Genomic DNA, 15,885 nt, shown 5'->3' on the forward strand with positions numbered 1-15,885 from the left:
ATCCCTTGTTGGGTATGTAAGAGGGTGTGCACAGGGTACTGGAAGATGTGAGGGGCTGTACACAAGCTTCTGGGGGGCTGTACTCCTCCTCTGGTGATGGGGAGGGTGTGCACATGGCTTTAGATGGTGTGAGGAGGCTTTGCAGAGAGTTCTGGATGGCGTGTTGCTCACCTGTTGATTTGATTTGGGTATTAAGGTGGTACTGGGTGGTGTGAAGGCATGCATTGCAGACACATCTGGAGGATGTACGTAGAGCGTATCCATTGTGTAGGCTGCGAGAGTAAGCTATTGGCATTGTAAATGACAAAATGCCATTTATTTATCTGTTTTCAAAACCAACTCAAATAAAAATGTTGTCATTAACAATGCCAATAGCTCAGAAAGGGCAGAAAGGGGGCGGCAGGGCAGTGCAGGGGAGGGAAAGAAGGAAGGAGGAGGGCAGAAAGAAGGGGAGAGGAGGAGGCCACGAGAGGGAGACAGACAGGGGAGGTTGGAATGAATTGCTCGTCTTGCCAGCTGGAAGGCTCGGCTCCCTGAAAGTTTTCATGGTGTCCTTTCGCTTGTCTTCTATCGGAGCGGACCCTCAAGGTGACTTCTGGCCCGCCCCACCGGCTCCGCGGCAGTGCACACGCCCCTTAGCCCCGGCACCGACCTGCCAGTCGGGCTCCCCGGATGTGGCTCGAGCGCTGTGCCCGGCTTCCCACCTGCTCTCCCGGGTCCGAAGGCGCCTCAAAGCCTTGTTCATCTAGGCTGCATCACATTGTTGCCAGGCTTCAAACCTCCGATTGCCACAAGTCTTACTGTATTTAACCAGCTTGTCTTGCTTTTGCCCAGTTCTTCTCTTAGATACTTTATTCTCTGCGTGGGTTTATTTCGGGTGACGCGCGCTGCTGCGTATCTCCCCTCGTAGCTTGGACCAGCCCGTGGGTTGCAGGTTATATATTTTTTTAATAGAATTTCTATTCTGACTGCCACCGACCCTCCGTTTTCTTTAAACTGGATTTATTTCAAAGATTTCCGGTGGAATGCACGTTCGCTAATCGCCACCCTCAGCCCCTGGCACGGAGCGTCCCAGGGAGTGCCCGGACCTCCTCGTCGCTTCAGTGGCTATCAGTCTGGGGCGGGAAGGCTGGCTGCAGTGCTATGGAGTGCTAGAGAGTGCCTAGGGAGTGCTAGAGAGTGCAGAGTGCCTAGGGAGTGCTAGAGAGTGCAGAGTGACTAGGGAGTGCTAGAGAGTGCAGAGTGACTAGTGAGTGCTAGGGAGTGCTAGAGAGTGCAGAGTGACTAGGGAGTGCTAGAGAGTGCAGAGTGACTAGGGAGTGCTAGGGAGTGCTAGAGAATGCAGAGTGACTAGTGAGTGCTAGGGAGTGCTAGGGACTGCAGAGAGACTGCTAGGGAGTGCTAGGGAGTGCAGAGTGACTGCAGAATGCTAGGGAGTGCAGAGTGGCTGCCGAGATTAACCTAATGGCAATGTAAATGACAATGCCATTTATTTATCTGTTTTCAAAACCAACACATAAATACAAATTTTGTCATTTACAATGCCAATAGCTCTAACTTTTCCAAAGGCGAAACCATTGCATTGTAAATGCTTGTTCTAATAGTTTAGCCTAAGAAAGGATGTTTGAGATAGGGCAGTAATTGTTGGGGTCAGATTGGTCGGAGTTAGTTTTACTTTTTTTAGGATAGGGGTAACCTGGCCACTTTTGAGGCTGCCAGGTAAGGAGCCTTGGGTGAGTGAAGCATTGATTATCATTGTCCATATTGGGAGTAGGAGGAGAATGGACTCATTTTGGAATTTGGAGGAGAGGGTATCGTTGAAGCGGTTGGAGTATTTAAGGGAGGACAATAGATTTAGGGTGCCATTTTCACCAAGTGTCATGAAGCTGGAGTCATTATTTCTGGATGACATGGGGGGATATTTCAGGCATGTATCATTATTAGAAGGGAGGGTGATTGGGGGTTTTTGTGGAAGTAGTTTAATAGCATGCTTGATATCGTTAGTCATTTGCATGGTTTTCTCCACAAAAAAGGAGGCAAAGGTTTCACTGTTAGGTAATGTTTTGTTATCTGTGGGATCGCTTTTGCAGGTCGAATGGTTTTTAATAATTTCGAAGAGTTTTTTGGGTTGATTAGTTGCAGAGTCTAATTTACTTTTAGAAGAAAGAAGTTTTGGTACCCAATGAGCCTGTTGTAAGTGCTGTGTCTTTGATGTAGGAGTTTGAGATGGCCAGGGAGGGGGTATGTCTCCATACGCTTTCTGCAAGTCGGAGGTGTCGGTGTTCTTCGTTTAGGTTAGTGTTGAACCAGGGGGTTGATTCTTTAGACTGGATTCTTTTAAGTTGGTTGGGGGCCAGGGTATTTATAATTTTGGTCAAGGAGTTGAAGTAGTGATCAGTGAGGTCATGGACGTCGTTCATAGGGGAGAACGGGAACAGGATGTTGTTCCTGAGAGTCGATAAAGTGTGCAAGTTAATGTTGCGGGTGTTTCGTACCGAGTGTTTGGCTTTCGCTGGTTGGCCCTTAGAAGTGATTGCTTTTTTTTAGGATGAAGTTGATGCAGTGGTGGTCAGTCCAATCGCAGGTGGTTAATATATTCAATTTGTATGGTATTGTCTTTGCAATGATTAAGTCTAGGGTTAACTCCTTTGTTATGGGTGAGGCTGTTGCAGGCTTGGATAACGTTGAGGTCCTGAAGGAAAGATTTAAAACTGTTCACGAGAGGGTCATTGGAATTGTTCCAGTGAATATTGAAATCACCAAGGAAAATTTGGTTGTTGCGCTCTTCTTTGTTAGCGGTGAAAAGCTCCATGATCTGTTCAATGAACGTGTGGTTTTCTCTTGGTGGGTGATAAAACGTGTGGAGGAAGCACCTTGAGTTCTTAGTGGTGGTGATGTATATCCTGAGGTATTCGCAGGAGGGAAGAGATATAGTGTGAACAAAGAGTATGAGGATCTGTATTTACATGTTAGGCCATCTCCTGAGCGTCTGTAGCCGTCTAGTCTAATGATGTCATGACTTGGGGGACTAGAGTGTCTAGAATAGGAGTGGAGGATTCATTTAACCAGGTTTCAGTGAACATGAGGATGTCTAGGTGGTTGTATGACATTACCACACGTTACTTCACCAGGCATATCTTTACATTGCCAATTTTATAAAGCATACCACTACCACGCATTTACATTCACTCACATTAAAAAACACCTTCACCACACATTCCAATACCACGCATACTTTTACCACGCTTACTGTTTCTGAAAAATCTTGTCACAGTCTAATACTTCCACTGAGTGTTATTATACATTAAATCTTAATATATTTAATTCATTGCCTTTGTCATTTACAAGTTTGGTACTATTTAAACATTTTAGAATTTTGGGGGGAGCCCCCCCCCCAACCCTTAATTTAAATACCCTCAATTGCGTGTTTTTGTCTTGTCTTGTAAAGACTTGCTTGCCAACAGTCTTTACGATGTAAAAAATGGGTTGTAAAACGTAATACTAAGTAAAAACTTCATAGTAAAGGGTGTTTTCCATCTAGGTCCAAGTTAAGTACAAGATACGCTATGTCGGCCGCCTGTTTCACAGCTGAACAGCAGTTTAGCAACGAGCATTTCAAGGTTGTTTTGGAGGTGGTTGGGGATGTATGTGGGATGTGAACTTGTGTGAGGTTTGTTTTATTCATAAACCTAGTGCTGGAATGGGATGTCCTGATAGAGTGAGTGATAATAGTCTCGATTTGGGTAGCGGGAAGAGTGTGAGCAGCAGGAGCAAGGTTGTAGGTGTCAGGGACGGAGAGTATATCGTCACTTGATAGCTGTCTCACTAGCCTATTAGGTCGGGAGGATTGGTCAAGGTTGGGTGTGGATATCCAGAAACGGTGTGAGATCTCTGTGTAAGCAGGGATAGGGTCAGGGTGTTAGTTGGAGATTAGTGAGTTGCTAGTTTAGAGGTGAGTAAGGTGCTCCAGGTTGGAGGTGGTAAGAACTAGTTTGAGAATGTCAGCACAAAATAAGTGCAGCTCAGACTTTATAGTGTCGAGCTTTGAGTCAATGAAGAGGATTTTAAGAGGGTCTTGGTTGGGGGAGGCATTGGAGAGTAGAGGAATAGCAGGGCGGTTAGGGAGCTGGTATTAGCGAGGATCATCATCGAAGGCTTGGTAGTGGTTGGTTGAGGGGGGGAGGTGGTTATGAGTTGATCCTGTTGATGGGGATGTGGGAGAAGGGGCTCTGATGGGATGGGCGGTGGTGCAGTCGGACTGGTGTAGAAGTGGGGGAGCGTCAGTTTTGTCCCTGGGTTAGGGAGGGTATAGGACAGTGGTAGTGCCCGTGGATATGTGGGTGACAACTCAGGGAGAGCGGTGGGAAAGGGGAGAGAAGTGGGTGGGGGAAAGGGAAGAGAAGTGGGTGGGGGAAAGGGAAGAGAAGTGGGTGGGGGAAAGGGAAGAGAAGTGGGTGGGGGAAAGGAGGTTATCATAAGGGGAGGAATCAGAGGGGAGTAGCAAGGGGGCAGGGGGAGTGGTCGTTTAAAGTTTGTTCTTGAGGTAGAAGAGAAAAGAATAGATACTATGTTTCAGAATATGCTAAAATCAACTTCGCTCTCCTTTATCTGGCAGCAGTAGCCACTGTATATCTAGGTCAAACTTTAGTGTTGTTGAGTGCTTCCCTCCTTTTGTTGAGCAGGGTCAAAAAACATGACCCTCACCAAGCGACCTTTTCATTTATGTTTTTTTTATTTTTTAAGCTAGTGGTTATCTTAATTTTAATAAAGATGCCGTTATCATGGCATATCTGCGTTCTTCCCAAGGGAATGCCTTTTACATGGGGATTTTCAACAAGATACTGGATGATACCGTTCCAGGAAGAGATGCGACATGTCTACCGATCTTAGCCTATGTTTCCATCATTCACAGAGTTTGGCCTAGTCTAAAGATAAAGGGCCTTTCCAGGACAAGACCACACCATTATTGGCGCAACACTTATGATATCTAAAAAGTCAAAACAGTTGATAACATTTGGGAACATTACTTACAAAGCAGTTGCCATGAGCCATACTGTGCTTGCATTCAGTGACGCCTTCTCCCTGATGATACCAGCTTGTCCGCTTTTATCAAGCTTCTGCTCCAGAACTGCAACTCCATAGCAGGACACGGCCTACTTCTCTGACCAATGGGAATTTTCACCTGCATATCACCTGTTCACTAGTTGCCAAAATGAGCAGCTGGCTTGATATTATACATCTTCGTTGCCTCCTTGTTGTAGACCAATACCTGCTTGCTGCCTTTGCAAGGCCTTCAGGTGAATGGCCAATGTATTCACTGTATGTCTGCTTCCGCATCTGAATGGTCTTCTTTCAAATCTGGTTTGTGCTACTGCACTTGAATTGCCTATTCACTGCAAGCTACTGCTTGCATGCCTTGGTAGTTGGCTCTAGCATCTGAAATGTGGTTCTTCTGCAAAACATTGACTATCTGTTTGAGCAGCTCATCTTATACAAAGGCTGCTTCCTAACACCAAACCATGCTAGTACTTCTCTACTAGTAACTTAAATTTCTTAGTTGTCACAACTGTGGATCTGGGTCCTCCTAACACAAAGCTGAACCAACTTTTCCAACCAGCATCAGAATTCCTTTTTCTTCTCATTTTCCACTCACATCATATAATAACAAGCATTGTGGCAAAGCCAACATGTCGGGGTTTGACGGGCTAATGTATGGAGACAGTGTTTGCAAGTTTACACCAGACAAATGTAAGCAGATCACCTGAAGCGGCAGCAGGTTGATGTGGAGAAGGCCCTCTGCCACTGACCCGCAGCCTCTGATCTCCACCTCCCCTAGGTAACTCCCCTAACCTTGCAGCAATGCATCTGTCACAACTGTCAGATTTCGGTGGGAAGGGCAGTTGGCCTGTCATGAGTTAGATTGGCATCTGTCAGTCACCACTGCATATTTTGAGCCTTCTCCCTTGGGACCTGGAGTGAGTCTAAGAGGCAGCCCTGACGCGGAGGCCACTGGGATTTGTGGTTCCATTGCTGGGCTCGCATGCCCCACCTGGTATTGAGGATGAGGAGTATGCATGCGGCCAAGAGACTAAGTAGCCTCCGAGCCATCCTCATCAAGATCAAAGACTTACCCCCAAAACATCAAGATCATACTCAGAATGTCCCAGTCTTCATGCGGTGGAAGAAAGGCCTTTAACACCACTGTGTCCTTAATTGTCCCAAAGAATAGATGTCTTTGCTTGGGATGAGGTGAGACTTAGGCTCTTTAATGGTGAAACTCAATGATTCCTACACGCAGTCTTAGGTCCTCGCAGACCGGGCTGTTAAAAGTTCCAAGAATATCTAAAGCTCGTATGGGAGGCAGATCCTTTAGATACCGTGCTCCCAAGTGCTGGAATAATCTTCCACTGGAACTTCGGCTTGAGCCCTCCGAAATCCAGTTTAGAAAAAAACTTAAAACGTATCTTTTCAGTAGATAGCTTGGTTTGGGAGGAGGGGGGACAGTCACTCCACTTGTCATAGCGCGGGGACACGCCACTGGCGTAACCAGGCGCTTAATAAATGTCCAATAATAATAATAATAATAATTTCAAGAATTTAGCCATCATCTTAGTTAAAACACCACTGGCTGCGATGAGCATGCTTTTATCAAGCAGTCGTTTGGGTATAGGACTGAAGGTACTCCTGACCTCCGAAGATGGGCCGTCACCACCATCACTTCAGAACTTTGTTTGTTGAATTCCTTACTGCGGAACCAGAGATAAAAGGTCAACACAGAAGGAGGTATGGTAAGGTAAAAGTGCAGCACAGCAAATTTAAAGTGTCCCTGGCCCACCCTGAACCGCAGGTGATGTCTGTGGCACAGCAGGACAGGTATACGGAAATAAATGTCCTGCAATTCCAGGGGCATCATCCAGTCTCTGTAGTCTAGGGCAGAGAGGACCTGAGCTAGTGTGAGCATTTTTTATTTTGTACTTCTGCAAAAAGCAATGCAACAAACTAAGTTCTAGAATAGGCCTGAGTCTCCAGTCCTTTTTTGAGATGAAGAAGTACAAAGAAAAATATCCTTCACCTTTCTCTGAGTCTGGTACCTTTTCAATGTCCTGCATCAGGATTTTAGGTGCTTATCCAAAATTCGTTCTGGTGTGGAAGGAAAATATGGCAGAGAGAAAATAAAGGGTGGGGTGTAGCGCCTTAGAATGATCAGCAAGACCAATCTGTCTGATTAAAATGAATTTCCAGCCATAGAGGAACTGTTGAGTCCAGGCATCCACCGGACTAGCATGACCCTTTCAGGATAAACTAAAGTGGCATGGTGGCTGTTGCAGTGGGGGAGGAAGAACTGGAGGACTGTTGTACCTTGTTGGTGGCTGCTGGCGCCACATCCATGGACCGAAAGGATTGGCCTCTCCGCTGTACCACTGTTAGTGAATGCTGAGGTTGCCTACAGGCTGGCCCATTGGTACAGCCCCTACATTTTCTGAATTGATGAGGAATTGTTTGGCTGGAGTCAATAACCCCAAAAGCGTGCATTGGCTCAACTGTTTTTACATCTTTCTAATCCACTATTTGTCTGAAGAGTCTGGACCCATCGAAGGCCATATCCACTACAGATTCATGCACATCTTCAGAAAATCCAGTTGACTTTATCCTTGTGTACCTTTGAAGTGTACCACTGGTGCCAATAGCCCTGCGTATACAATCAGTAGTACCCAGGCCTGTTTGGATTGCATACTTTGCTGCATCCTGCCCATCATTTATCGTCTGAGCCAGAGAAGCTTAGTCTTTCAATACTGTCAGCAAGATCTCGCACTCACAAACAATATGGAGTCCGATCCAGTTCAGACCCATGGGGGAGGGATCAAAAAGAGTAGCAAAGAACAAAAAAGACCCCCACTGCTCATAAATTTCACAAACTACTTTACAAACCACACACAGGAATCATTCAATGTGTTTAATTACATTACTTAATTCAAATTTTAAATCTTATTTTTGGACACACTTAAGTCTTATACATACACATCACAATCCTCTACACGTATGTTGAACAGTACCAACATTTTAAAAGGTGAAAATAAATTAAGATTGACATAGATTTTATAAAACTTATAAGTGCCTTCCTTTTGGGGGGAAAAGGATGATCAATATAGTTCAGGCAGTCACTTTCTTGAGGGCTGCAATCATTTAAAAGTTCCCAAAGCATTTGGGTCCATACATTCAGGATTTTTAAAAAGAGGTAATTCCAAACAATGGAATGATACTCCTTAAAGTAATATTCCGTGCACATGTGTATCGAACTCTGTACATGGGACGCGGCTTGTAATAGAGGACTTCCTCAGGGAGGTACCGAGCTTTCCCACTAGGACACTAAAGGAAAACAGCCGTCACCACTAAGAATCCATACATAGCGTGTGGTATATAGGTGAATGTTTTTTGTCCATTTATATCAAAAAGTTACATATCAAGTGTTCTCTTCAGTGATTCATGGGTTAACTTTAAGGAGGAACACACTTAAGAGTATGTGTATAGTTAGATATCAAGCATATTTAGGACTCCCCAGCCCTCTAGAGGTCAAGAGTAAACAAAATTCTTAATTAGATGGAATGCTGTGTTCATTCCATTAATACAAACGAAATGAGTACACTGCATCAATCGGGAGTCCTAATACCTTTTTTTCGCTGGTTATCAGGCATTTATTGGTGCATCCATTTGAATTCTGCCTGTGAACAATTTTCATGCTGCTCACTCGACTACAAGAGTGATGGTTTCCAACAATTTCCTTTTAGGAGGTAGGTAGTTTGAAAGATATAATGTGAGCTGCTAATTGTAGGAGCCTGATGTAAAAAGTTTTATTTTAGAGCAGTAGTGTTTTCCTTTGGTAGTGGTAAATACGTTATGAATTGGTATAAACCTCACCCCTAGCCTTGCCCTACAATGTAATATTTCATAGAGATGGAGAAAAATTATTAATCGATTAATGATATGTAGGGGTATATCATCCCAACTGATGGAGTTTTTTCAGATTGAGGTAAGGTACCCTACACTCTTTAATTGGTAATAGAATTTTCAACAATTATAGAAATGGCAATAATATATTCAATATATGAATATACAAAAAATGTTGGCATACAAGAGTCTCAGCACCTGACTACAAATCACTTTTTGTGTGGCCATTTGTTTAATATACTCTATGGGCATTGCTTTTGATTATTTGTTTGGTAATATGTGGTTAATATATTCAGTCTAGCTCTCATGGATATGTTTACCGTGGGGAATTATTTACTGATGTGTGTGTTATTTTAGGATGAGATCAGAAGGCAACCATATGTATTGTGGATGTATCTGGAAACAGATCGGGAGAATGGAGCACTCCATTCCGGTTTACTGCAAAAAAGGAGGAAGCGAGGATTCTGGCAAGGGTCTTTATGGCAGTGCTTTCGGTGGCTTAGATCGGGCGTTCTTACAGCGTGGTTGGGTATTGTGTTGTTTTTGTCTGGCTGTTATAATCGTCAGTTAAGAAAGAACAATCAAGAGCACAAGAGCTCTCCTTAAGCCAGAGATACCCTGGGTTCTAAGTAATACACATTACAGAGGTCCTCCTGGAACTCAATTCAAAGGAATTCCAGGAGGACCGCTGTGTTTTAGTTAAGAAAGAAAAGCATAATTTCTAACCTGCGAGTGCTCAATAAAATAGTAATTTCCCTTCATGGATTTTGAGGAGATTTACATACTCCAGTAACTGCTGCACATGTGGAAGGACTACATTCAAATCCGGGCCCAGAGATTTCACAATGAGGAGGACAGAAGTAAGCTAAAAGCTCCCTAAGCCAAAAACACGAAAATTATTACATTTTACTGTCAAGGTATCACCCAAACACATTCCATCAAAACTGGCAGTTTGAAATCCTCACACTTGGTCTTGGATTTCTGTCTACATCCTAAAACGTGGAATAGTTCAGACTTATGAACACCGCTCTCCAGTCAAGAATGAAGGCTCAACTCTGCCCAGCCACAGTCTTGGATGAGGGGCTCTGACTGTTTCACTAGTGCTGAGACCGAAAGGGAAGGTACACTAACGATACCAGGCTTCGCTACAATAATGAGAAAAAAACAGACTCCAACAGCATGATTTTATTAACCCCACACTGGAGTGCTGCGCCCTGTCTTCTGGGATCAGCGATGGCTTAATACTTTGAACTGCAGAAAGTTGCATCAGCCACCCTCAAAAGTGACATAGGACGCTACTGTGTTTTGGGTCTGTGTGTGTTCATAAAGAGGGTATATTATATAGCATATAGCAGAGTGGCCGATGATGCTGTGGTGTATTAGAGATTTATGGGCCCTGTAGTTTCTGGAAGCTGGTACTATCGGGAAGTCTACCGGAGAGGCATGTGTGTAGCGCATGTATGTGGTGTCCTGCCCCTACCAGTAGCATGCACCTGAGAAAGTCAACTCCTCTCCCATGATGGCGCTGATGGTGGCCACTGGGGGACAGAAGGCTGCCACCATAGATGCAGAGAAAGCCGCCTAACAGGCTGGCCAGAGGCGGCCTGTCAATGATGCAGAAGGGCCACCGTTGATGTTTTTCGCCACTGAAAGATCCCAAGTCAAAATACCGTTGTCATCCATCCATCCGGGGGCGTTTGAGCGTCTTGGAAAAGGATGTCAGTTTGGACGGGGTGTGACAGAAAGGAACACGCATTGGCATAGCCAACAGGTCTCGCTTTTGGGACCTTTTAAGTATGTAGTTATGCAGCACAATATCCTTGATGCAACAACATCAACTGCTGCATGGCTAAACACTTATAAAGGTCCCAAAGGCGAGACCCATTGGCTATGCCAATGCTTGTTCTTAATTTGAGATGCTTCATCAGGCAAACATATTGTACCATGCAGACTGCAAAAAAAAAAAATAACTGGCCTTGTGTATTATTAAAAAAAAAAATTTACAATTCTTTATGAAACTGTATAAGGAAATTGTTTCCATGTATATTTAGATTTGACTTGCATGCTGCTACGCTCTAGGTTTTATTTATATCAAATTATGAACAAACCTTCTTGGTATCAGAATGTATGAACCATTAACATCTTAGCATTAACTCTGGAATCGCAATGTGAGGATTCTAAAGCAACACCAAAACCACATTAACACAGCCAAGAACACAACATGTCATCCAACGTGGTTCCAACAGTGTGCTAGCCAATTTTAAAAACACTTGTTCATAGCAACATGAGCCGGGGGAAATATATGCGCGCACAACACTACTGCAGTACTACCAACCAAGAACTACAGACATGAAGGTTTAAAGGAATAAGGACCATGAGCTAAGGGCATAATATCCTAGTAAAAGCACACTATAGGAAGGAGTTGTATCCCCACCACATTACAAAAAGGCACCCATCTTTAAAGCTAGCCCTTACAAAGCACTTCAAAGTTAAGACACAACTCAGATCACAAACCCCCAACTTAGCTGTATACGTACAGTTATCATTAGCCAGAACATTTTACCAGTCAAAATAAACATAGCAGACCTCTCCCAACTCCCAACAGAGGCTGTGGTGTTTTCGTATTAGTGAATTAAAAATCGGAGCAGGGAGTGGACTGAATAAATGGTATCATATGGATTACAAATTGCATGTGTCTTTCGTTTCCTGGAGCTGTACTCGCATGACACCTGGTGGTAAATGATGAAACTGACGCCAGGAAGCAATACGCAAACAAGCATTGGCCGAGTAAGTGATTGCGATCGCGATGCACTTAATGACCCGTGACGGAGGAAAGACAGATGGCGGCTGCGCGCGTGCATGCACGGGTAATCGCAAGCTTGAGGACAGAAAAAGCCTGTGGTAGCACTTTCAAAACCCACTAACTAAATGTCTCGCAGAGCAACGCATGCGCTGGCTCAGGCGAGACCCAACAACAGTTGCAATGAGACTGTTTAACAGAAGAAGCGGAGCAACGCTTCGCACTCTATCTGGGTGAGGGAGCGGCTGGACAGGGAGGCTATGCATGACAGAACATTAGAGGTGAGAGCCCATGAAATATGGCCGCATGGGTCAGAGTTTAACTGTGATGGGTGACTGTAATCACTCTAACAGAACGGGGAGCACCCATCCAGCACAGGCCCAGAAGCATAGACAGACTTTCAGCGGGGATAGATGAGCAATACTGGGGAAGTTCAAATGACCAGTGCTGTAAAAGTACAAAAAGGACTCTGGAACCACATTAATATTTGCTGGCGGTGTAGGAGGAGACAGTTACGAGAGGCAGAGTCACGGGGGTCATAAGTGGAATGAATAAAAGTCCGCCAATACATTTTTTTTCATTTTACAAACTCCGACACCCCGCGCTACTCCCCCCTGAAAGGAAATAGGCAACAAGGACAAATGTGATAATAAAACTATTCTGGTTAAACTAACTAGCCAGAGACATCTTGCATTTAAAGCTAGATTTGGGGGTTTAAGCACCTGCTGCAGATAACTGTGTACCTAACATGTTCCAGGATACATTCCGTTCAGACAACTCCAGTGGTCAAAGTTGCTGGAGGGATATGTGTCCACTCATTGGTCACAGGATGTAATCATCGTAAAATAGCTCATGGGTTCAATGTTCCTGTTGCAGAGAAGAGTGCTCAAAGTGCAAATCACAGATAAGAATTGTATGTATATAAGAGGGTTAATGCTTTTGTTGTAAAAAAACAAAAACGTGATTTACCTGCAAATAACAATTCTGGTAAGGTAACTCAATTATGTTCCTGCTTTAAATAGCTCCATATAAAGTGTATACAGTAAGTTTGAAAGCTTGCAGGTTATAATTTAATATTTTATTATTATAGTCTCTTGTCGTGTCTCTTAGTTAATTGAGAGCACTAGCATGTCACTTATCCTTTAAGACCGTCACCCTTTTTAAAAGATCGGATTTCTATCAGATCTATCGGATTTATCTATTCGATTGACTAAACACGATAAAATACGTTTCCTCCATAGAAGAAATCCTTCCACCTAGTACTTTTGCAACTATGTAACTATGGGTCCTATACCATCAGTTTAATTCTAAAGACTCGGAGTAACCCTATAAAAATGACAGTAAATGCACCATATCTTTCTCATAACTCACAACCACTGAACAATGTACAGATACTTCACCCAAACTTTGACACTTACAGGCCAGTTTACCAACATATATTCAACCAATTTAAAATATGCAGCACTATACCGTGAAACTAAACGTCATTCATAAACCGCAGAATGAAACTGGAAACATTATCATAGCACTATGAATGTTGTATATGCCACAGTCAAAATGAACACCAGCATCTTTCCATATTGCACAGAATGAATGAATGGACGTTTTTAAAAACGGCACCGTACAGCTTCCGACTGACTTGTTAAACTAACTGCACAAGCAAGTTGAGAAAGTATCTGCATTTAATAAGGCGACCACTCTTTTCCGAATACAAAATGGCTACAATTATAGTACTATGATGTCGAACGTTCTACAGTCGTGACAGCCACCAACCACGTCCAATGGACGTTATTTAAGATGGTGTTCCACTAAACTGAAAGAACCACACAAGAATGGACACACAGATACTACGAACTGGTAAGCACAGACACGCTGCTCTGCTCTCATTGTGATATTTCTACTACTTACAAGCAGCATACATGAGTCCTGACCTCCTTTCACAGGAAAGGCACTCTCCTACCCGTTGTACTGCAACTTCACAGTAATTAAAGGATAATATATTCCGAATTTTCACTAAAATATTCCCACCACTAATAGTTATTGCAATAGTTCCCCCAAAGGAGTAGTTCCTCTAAAGATTAAACAACTACATTCCACAACAAACACACTATTAAACAGTACTTCTCGAATTTAATATTAGTAGTTATATAATAAATTCACAACACGTTACATACGGATGATAACAAGACATACTAGCCAAATGCAATGTTCTACTTGTTTTAGCCACCTAATTTTCATAGTGTGTTTGATTTTATTTAAAGGTGCTGCATACTCACCTCTTTGTATCTATACTTTATGCAAATATAACACAGGTTTTGTAGCTTGTAGTTTTTGTTTAAATCTCGGAGAAAGCTCTCGGCATATTTTGTTGAGCAAAATATATGTTGTACGCAATCTTCCGTTATCGTGGTAATAAAGGCCTGTCTACTTTTACTAGACCCATATGTATAAATTAGATACGATGCAAATTAGAGTGCCGAAGCCCCTTCCCATAAGTTGTTTTGAATTTGCATAATTTCAACCTGACAATTAAAAATTCCATAAATAAAAATAAATAAAATGCAAGAATTCCTAGAAAATACACATTTTATTTAGGTTCCTCTGACCAAAGCAAAGTTACTGAAACAAGCATTGGTAAAGCAGATGTTTTGTCTATGTAATAAATAAAGGACTATTTTCATCGAGCATTGTCCGGGAGAAGGAATGTGCTCCCTGACAGAGAACAAGAGAGTGGAAAGGATGTGGCGCAGCGGGCAGAGCAACTGACTCGAGAGCTAGGATCCCGTTTCGAGTCTTGGTGGCGCCCGCAACATCCTGTGATTCTATGCAAATTACTTAATCTCTCCGGGCAATAAATTGTTATATAAATATGCTGCAAGAGTAAAAGGCAAAACTTTACGAAAATATAGTTCCACCAAAGCGGATGTTAACAGAATTTCAGCATTGGGAAACTGATAAGAGAAGCAGATAAGGGACAAGCAATGGTAAATGCAAGAAAATATGCTACAGCCAATAGAAATGAAGAAAAGGTAAGTCGCACACACAGGAACCAATGAAAAGCCAGGAAAGAGTTTATATTAAAAACAATAGATATCTCAAGCACAGCGCAAGCGCTGTGCAGGCAAAACCTAAAACATAACGAGCTCTCCAAAAAAACACACAAAAAGTTGGGTCCCAGATGAGAGCAGCTGCTGACAAATTACAAAGCACCCACCGCATAATGGTATTTGGAATCCAAGAAACTAAGGTTGGTGAGAAGACAAGAGGGAGGAAGCTTGCACAGTCCAGAGCTTTTTTTCATATTTATTTACTTTTGAAAAAAGCTGCATGTATAGTTGCCTGTCCTATCGCTAAGCACTGCAAGTTCTTACAGCGGGGGAACGAGAGAGAGAGATGGAGCTAAGAGTAACGTGCACATCATTATAAAAACATCATTATTGTGACAACAACAAAAGACCTTGATCAGTATTGTAATGCCTCCAAGGACGAAGAAAGCTATTTTTAGATTATACTCTAGCCATCCTTCCCAGCCCCGAACGGTACACAAGGCAGAGGCATATCAACTAGTGCAAAATATGGATTCTTCAGAGTTTTATATAGCGCGAACTAGAACCGAACCGAATCAGTTATCAGAGCGCTTTACATAGCACCAGTTACGTTACATGAGGACGGACACACTTTCATTTTAGGCACGGGGAGATTAAGTGATTTTGCCCAGAATCACAGGGGGTTTTTGGCGTCGTTACCGAGACTCGAACCCAGATCCCCAGGTCCGAGGTCGAGCGTCTTAGCCGTTAGGCCAACCCCTCTCCCCTATTATTACTAATTATTATTATTATTATTATTATTATTAATACACTGCGGGTTTCATTCTATATTACTATTGTTAATAAGGAGTGTAGCCCTTTAAACAGTCAAATTAAAACGTGCTTGTTCATTTACATCACAGAATGCCATATGTCCAATTTAATTACCTGTACACACACAAATAAGTAACTGCTTTACTGGAGAGTTACACCCAAGGACCAATTTAAACAAACGCAAGACTGGTTACCTAGACAGTATACAATTTTTAGGTGCTATAAACTTGAAACGATAGATCTCACAATTAGCGCAGTGCTATTACATTTGCGCTTCTC

General features: G+C 43.0%; 1 protein-coding gene across 4 annotated transcripts in view; it reads right to left on the reverse strand.

Annotated features, from left to right (window-relative positions):
* ADIPOR2 (adiponectin receptor 2) overlaps nucleotides 1-15,885 on the reverse strand; it is a 496,680-nt gene that overhangs the window by 271,615 nt on the left and 209,180 nt on the right. The window lies entirely within an intron of this gene.

The sequence above is a fragment of the Lissotriton helveticus genome, chromosome 1_1 (genome assembly GCF_964261635.1).
Source record: "Lissotriton helveticus chromosome 1_1, aLisHel1.1, whole genome shotgun sequence".
Lineage (NCBI taxonomy): Eukaryota > Metazoa > Chordata > Amphibia > Caudata > Salamandridae > Lissotriton > Lissotriton helveticus.